The following is an 8,257-nucleotide window of genomic DNA, read 5'->3' as shown; positions in this document are numbered from 1 at the left end:
ACATTTCTGAAGTAGCTTGCCCATCACTGTTGATTTGTTCGACGTCAGTCTTTACCTCAATGCCAGATAGTTTTTCCCTTTATCCTAATTAAGCATATTGATTGAGAATGCAGCTGAGATAGGCTCCAGCACCCCCTGCGACCCCGAAAGAAACAAGCAGAAGAAAATGGATGGATGGATGGATTTACGATGGCAACACAGGATTAATTGGGTCTTATGTTTTAGGCTTGATTGAAGGTTGTCAAAGCAATTGTTGTTTATATGAGCTAAGACATTAAATATAATCTATGCACTATTGGTGAAATAGTGGAATGATAATGTTGGTTCCAATCCAACACTTTAGTGGTGTTTTGTCGGCCACATGTCTGTCCCTTTAGTCCATTTGTCATTCTACCCGCTGCCATTGTCATTGTGGATTACATGTTCCACCCTTATTGGATGGTCCCTGCTCCATTCTCTGCTCTTCCCGCCAACAACTCATTTAATTTGACCAGTTCCGCCCGTAATCTCCAGGAAAAAACTAATTAGCTTTTTATCCAGCACTTCTCCTTCTGTCTGGTGTGATGTTCGCTTTCTCTGAGTGTCCGCAAGGTTCACATTGGAGCAACGCGCCAGCTTCCACTTCACGTCCTGCTATCAATTTCAAGCCAATTAACGCCTGAAAACGATTTTAATTCCAGATGTGAAATTGAATTCTGTCGAGATATAATCTCTAAATGAGCCGTACACACCAACGGCTGTGAGAAGGAATCTCTCATGTCATTCATGACAGTACAATGACACAAAATGAACTGAATTAAACAGGATTGAGATTCATCAAACATGTAATGATTCATAAGGCTGTACGTATTTTTATTCATACATTCATGTCAGAAGAAATTCCTTGCCTCATTGGAAACATTTTTAAATCAGATTGCCTTGTGGTCTCAGAAATTGTAAATATACCCTGCTGCTTGAATTACAGCGCTCATTAATTCCTATTTACCTACTTCATCCCCACATATTCCCAGAATTATTTGTGTATTCATACATTGACAGTAGCAGCCTTGACATTTGACTAAAAGTAGAAAAAAAGCACTTTGTGGCATGTTAGTACGTGTGGAAAAAGTGTGTGTGTGTGTGAAAAATCGTTGGTTCTTCTCAATGAAGTCCCCAGTTGCACTCTGCCTCCGCTGATCCCAGACAAATGGTAAATATAACCTTTAGTTGCTGAGACATGCTCTCTCCGTCTCTGGCCCTCTTGCTTTTAAACACACACACACACACACACACACACACACACACTTAGCGTACATAAACATTTTTAGGGCTGAAACTTTTCTTAGTGGCACTTTTTCTATGTTCTCAGAGCTCGTGGTCATGTTTAATGCATCAGGCCTCAAACAAGCTTTGTAATTTGGGAGGCAAAACCACATGTAAACTTCCTGCTCTATTTATATATTATAAAGCATTTAAACAATTGTATTGATGAAGATTTAATTATTTTATGTGCTTAGACGTTACAGCAGTAATCGTGTTTGAATGTTTTTCTTTATTTTTGTTTTATTGCCTAAATATAGCGTTCTACCCCGTTAAAATAAATACCAGAGATTCATACTAAAATTGTGACTACATTGTCTTCAACTAAATATTTTCATGGGCAGCACGGTGGATGAGGGGTTAGTGCTTCCTACCACCTCCAAAGACATGCACCTGGGGATAGGTTGATTGGCAACACTAAATTGGCCCTAGTGTGTGAATGTGAGTGTGAATGTTGTCTGTCTATCTGTGTTGGCCCTGTGATGAGGCGGAGATTTGTCCAGGGTATACCTCGCCTTCCTCCCGAATGCAGCTGATATAGGCTCCAGCGCCCCCCGCGGCCCCGAAAGGGAATAAGCGGTAGAAATGGATGGATGGATGGATGTTGAAATCCCTAAATTTCTTGCAATTGCAGTTTGAAAAAACGTTTTTCTTAAACTGTTTAACTATTTGCTCGCGCAGTTGTGGACAAAGGGGTGTACCTCGCCCCATCCTTTCTTGTGAAAGACGGAGCATTTTTTGGGAAGCTGTTTTTATACCCAATCATGGCACCCACTTGTTCCCACTTAACCTGCACACCTGTGGGATGTTCCAAATAAGGGTTTGATGAGCATTCCTCAACTTTATCAGTATTTATTGCCACCTTTCCCAACTTCTTTGTCAGGTGTTGCTGGCATCAAATTTTAAAGTTAATGAATATTTGCAAAAAAAAAAAAGTTTATCAGTTTGAACATCAAATATGTTGTCTTTGTAGCATATTACACTGAATATGGGTTGAAAATGATTTCCAAATCATTGTATACTGTTTATATTTACATCTAACACAATTTCCCACTCATATGGAAACAGGGTTTGTATATCTGATACATTGAAGTATAAAACCTTAGCTCAAACAGCAAACTTGTGGTTTAGTATTGAACTGCAGAACATGAGATTTGCATGTAATAGTATTGGACAAACAAATTATAATCAAATTTGTATGTGTTAATTCCTTGCACCTGAGAAAGACATTAAGTGCCTGACACTATTAAACAAGTAAGCACCCGTTAACTAAGAGACTGATCATGCTGGTAAAGCCAGCCAATTCTGACACATTACATTAAAACAATTAAAACTTTGTATCGATTAAAACACTACAATCTTCAAATAAATACATGTCTCCAGGTATGAGATATTAGAACTCCATACATGTAAACAATGTACAACCTGTCACAAGGGGGTGCTTTTGCCACCAATGTAAGTGCATTCCATGGTACAGATTTGAATGTGAATTGAAGATTGTACCAATAGCCAAGAGAGCAAGTAATCTGATAGTTTCCCAAAAACTCCCGACTTGTCTCTCAACAATTAACAATACCATTTCACAAAAGTATAGGACTTTTCTTTCATAACAATCAACAGTACTGTTTCACAAAAGTATCAGACTATCTCTTATAGTACCGTTTCACAAAATCATCTGACTTCTCTCATAACAGTACTTCACAAGTATTTGACTTACCTTTTCTCATTGTTCTGTTTCACAAAAGTATCTGACGTATCTCTCATAGTACTGTTTCACAAGTATCCGACCATCTCTCCTAGTTCTATTTCACAAGAATGTGACTTCTCTCATAACTAGAAGTTTGACAAAAGTGTCTGACTTCTCTCTCATAGTATTGTTTCACAAAAGGTCTGACTTGTCTCTTACAGTATTCTCACAAAAGTATCTTACTTATTTCTCATAGTATAGTTTCACAAAAGTATCTGACTTATCACTCTATCAGTGCAATAATAATAAGTGCTACCTGATGACTGTTCACTGGTCTAAAACACAGTAGACTCTTTTTCAGAGTTAGCTGTTTTGGTGAGAGGGTTTTGTTTCCCAAGCCAAGCATTACTGTTTTGATGAATTTGAGTGTATTTGCCGTTCTTTTTGGGTAATCCAAATGCAAAGTATATGTAATTTCAAATAATAGGCAAACTGCCTGAGGAAAGTCTATACTATTCTCCATGACAATACCTCCCTCAAGTATGATGGCATTGGAGATGGGCTGAAGATGTATTGTGCTTGGACCCGGCTGAGGACTATCTCCCCCATCTTCACTGACAACAGTCATCACACCAACTGTGATGGAAGGCAGGGCCTCAACTCTCGCCGTATCCTGCAAAGGAACACATTATTTAGAATAGCAACTTATGCTTGCTACCCAATGGATTTGCTCTTTTTATGAACATTCATTTTTGGTGTTGGTATTTGTTAGAGAATAGAGCTCTGAATACACATTCATGCTGCATTGTAACACTGTAATCAAATACATATATATGGTATTAATACAATAAATCTTTGGAAGCTAGAGATGCGTGGATAGGCAATTATATCATCCGCAACCGCATCAATAAAGTCGTCATCCACCCGCCACCCACCCGAACCAACATTTCATCAAAGTCACACCCGCCCGCCACCCGCCCGTTGTTATGTATCTAATATAGACGATGCAAGGCATTAGTGAGGTTAGAAAGTGTAACTCCCTCCAAATAGCACAGACACAATGGCTTTCTTGAACTGATTTATTTGAAGGCTTACTTTCCCTTCAAATTCACCGTGAAAACTGTAATAAATAAAGCACGTTACAAACGTAAAAATAATAACATGCACAGCATGTGGATCAAACATTTTACTAAGTAAAATACCAACAAATGACAAATACCTCGTTGGCCATACCAGGAAGTAGCTTCCTTACATCCGTCGACAGACCAAACGAGACACTTCAAAATAAAAGTATGCCCACATACTGTTTCAAAGAGTGCTGCTGGTTTTTTGTATGTGGGTAACAACATTTAACTATTTATAAATGTTTGATTTCTATAGGCTAGTAAGGTAAAGTGTTGTACCTGACAAGTTTGGGCTACCTTGCTTCTGCAGCTTTCATCAGAGGTGTCACGTGATGTTAGCGTGACGTTGTCTGTGACGTGATATATGGATTGTACCATCAAGAGTTGTCAGGTACAACACTTTACCTACTAGCCTGTATAAATAAACCATTTATAAATACACGTCAGTAGGCTAAATGAACCTCTTCAGCATAACATTTAACTATGTATAATGTAGCGGCTGGCTACGGGGTGTTAGCCAATGACTTTGACTGAGGGGCGGGACTTCCGGGAGAGATAGGGAAGTGACGTTATCGACAGGAAGTGAGAAGCGTTAGAGACATGAGAGCTGTTGTGTGGTTGGTTGTATTACATCCTGTGCAATAAAGACTAGACAAACGAAGAAGTTGTATGAGCCTACATTCCTGGGATTTTTAAAATATATATTTCCGAATTGGTTCAACCGCCACCCGCCCGAATCTATTTAAAATCTATTTTTTCGTCACGACACCCGCCCGACCCAAGGTTTATCCGCGGACTCCGCGGTTGTGACCGCAAACCGCGCATCTCTAATGGAAGCATACAACTAGGTATGTACAATTTTGAACAGATACTGACTTTTCATTCTAGAATCCTGCCCCTGGGATTTGAATTACTATAAGGTTGAAGTGGCAACCTTCAGTATTATTTACAGGGTGTTTACATGGTCCATCAGATGAGTTGTGGAGGATTTGGAGCACAAAACATGTCACTGTACAAAAAACTGTATACATTGTGCAGACAGTTACATCTTTGTTTTACATCCGTATGAGCAGTATGATTTCTCAATAAATGCAGACCAAACTCTTTTACTTACAAAGCACGTCTTGTAGAATTCACTGGAGTCATCGCCGAGTACAATGGAAATGCCTTTGAGGACAGCAGAGCGCTGGGCAGTCACATCTGGTGTCTTATGATACAGAAACAGAAATGATCAGTAAAGAGACATTTACTAGGCACAAACACAAGTCAGCCAGGGAGTGAAATATGTTATACCTCCTTCTATAATACTTCATGTTACCTACAAACAGTGTTGGAACTTACTGTTACGTCGTTATTTTCGGCGGTAACTAGTAGTCTAACGTGTTATTTTTTATATTTAATAAGTCAGTTACCGTTACTACATGATGCGTTACTTCGTTAGTTTATGATATTTTTTATGTATTATCGGCTAGAAATTGAGAAGATCTGAGTGTGTTTTATAGGAGAGCTGCAGGTTCTGAATCTTCCTGTGTCACAAGGGAAAGAAGAGGCGCGCTGTGTGTGTGTGTGTGGGGGGGGGGGGGGGGGGGGGCATGTCTGTCTTTACTAACAGGACATCATTCCGGAGCCGAAGCCGAGTTTCTTAACATGGAGCTATGCTCACTACCTTTCTTTTGTCGTGCACAAAGAAAACAACAGTTTAGCTAAATTTAAGTTGCCTCTTGGATCAAAGAACTCATCTACTGCCCAAAACAGCAATTCATTTTTCAATTTATTTTTCATAAAGAAACACAATCATGTGTGCTTACGGACTGTATCCCTGCAGACTGTATTGATCGATAGATTTTTTTATTTCTTGTGCGTCCCGGTACCAGTCACTGGAGTGGTCCCCGGTGGTTGGGGACCACTGTTCTAGAGTGTTTGATTATAACATCACTCTAAATATATAGATTATAAAGTTCACAAACATAAAGAAGTATCTTAGTGGGCCAAGCCAATCTTTCCTTTTCTCTGAACTAAAACTGGGGAAATGCGTAGTGTTATTTTATGTTATCCATTCATCCATCCATTTTCTACCCCTTGTCCCTTTTTGTTCGCGGGGGGTGGCTGGCGCCTATCTCAGTTGCATTCGGGCGGTAGGCCGGGTACACCCTGAACAAGTCGCCACCTCATCACAGGGCCAACACAGATAGACACAGACAACATTCACACTCACATTCACACACTAGGGACCATTTAGTGTTGCCAATCAACCTATCCCCAGGTGCATGTCTTTGGAAGTGGGAGGAAGCCAAAGTACCCAGAGGGAACCCACGCAGTCACGGGGAGAACATGCAAACTCCACACATCTTCTCTCACACAGTGTTCTTCAAAATTTGATGACGTCATCCAATATCAGCACCCATGTCCGCTCGCTTCATTTCTGTTTTGCCATGTTTATGACTAAATTCAAGGATCAATAATGAGTAACTTTGATTAAATCAGTGAGCACGTGTTGTCCTTGCCAACAGGGCACAAAAAAAAAAAACGATATATCTGAGCGGCCCATGAGAGCGGCGTTAAAGATCCCATATATTGCATGTGTACATAATGTACAGGATACATGTGTAGTCAAACTCTCCGATGTCAAACTGAACCGTGTGTTTACTCTGCTGTTGATGTCTTGTGATGCAGCTGTCGATGTAAATCCCAGAATCCCCTGTCCAGGGCTCACACCAAAATGTGTCTGTTTGGATAATGTTAATTCATTAGTAATGGAATAAGCATTCCTCTGAAAAACCTGATATTTTTTTACTCTCTTTAAGGGCATGGTTGGCACCGTACAGGATTAGTCTGTTTTTGCAAGGAAACGTTTGGAGTTATCTGTTTTTGTTGAAAAATGTGTACAAAATTGTAAAAATACAATTTTTGTAACGAATGTGCATATTTTTCAATTGACATTTTCTCTTTGAGTGTTAGAAATAATTCAAATGCAACCCATATCAGCAGGATGGCTATTTCATGAAAAGCTCTCTCTCTCTCTCTCTCTCTCTCTATATATATATATATATATATATATATATATATATATATATATATATATATATATATATATATATATATATATATATATACATATATATAAATATATACATATATATGTACATGTATATATATATATATATACATATAAATAAATGATAAATAGGTTGTACTTGTATAGCGCTTTTCTACCTTCAAGGTACTCAAAGCGCTTTGACACTACTTCCACATTTACACATTCACACACTGACAGAGGGAGCTGCCATGCAAGGCGCCAACCAGCACCCATCAGGAGCAAGGGTGAAGTGTCTTGCTCAGGACACAACGGACGTGACGAGGTTGGTGCTAGGTGGGAATTGAACCAGGGACGCTCGGGTTGCGCATGGCCACTCTCCCCACTGCGCCACGCAGTATATAAATATATATATATGTATATATATATATATATATATATATATATATGTATATATATATAATTTTCGGCCTCACGGTGGCAGAGGGGTTAGTGCGTCTGCCTCACAATACGAAGGTCTTGCAGTCCTGGGTTCAAATCCAGGCTCGGGATCTTTCTGTGTGGAGTTTGCATGTTCTCCCCGTGAATGCGTGGGTTCCCTCCGGGTACATGCACCTGGGGATAGGTTGATTGGCAACACTAAATTGGCCCTAGTGTGTGAATGTGAGCGTGAGCGTTGTCTGTCTATCTGTGTTGGCCCTGCGATGAGGTGGCGACTTGTCCAGGGTGTACCCCGCCTTCCGCCCGATTGTAGCTGAGATAGGCACCAGCGCCCCCCGCGACCCCAAAAGGGAATAAGCGGTAGAAAATGGATGGATGGATATATATGTGTGTGTGTGTGTGTGTGTGTGTGTAAACATATATATGTGTGTGTATATATGTATGTTTGTATATGTGTTTGTATATGTATACATATGTGTATATGTATGTATACACACATATTGTCAAAATAAGTAGAAACCCCCCTTTAGAGGACCTATTTAACCGCGTATTTCCCCGCTTTAGGGGTTAGAAGCAAGGCTGGACCGTAGGGCCCCACTGGTGTATAATGAAGGCCAGGAATGTAATCGCTTATGTAAACCATATCTGTGATAGTACTTGTGATAGTACTCA

The sequence above is a fragment of the Nerophis ophidion genome, linkage group LG05 (genome assembly GCF_033978795.1).
Source record: "Nerophis ophidion isolate RoL-2023_Sa linkage group LG05, RoL_Noph_v1.0, whole genome shotgun sequence".
In the NCBI taxonomy this organism is placed as follows: Eukaryota; Metazoa; Chordata; class Actinopteri; order Syngnathiformes; family Syngnathidae; genus Nerophis; species Nerophis ophidion.
Note: the sequence above shows the minus strand (reverse complement) of the source record.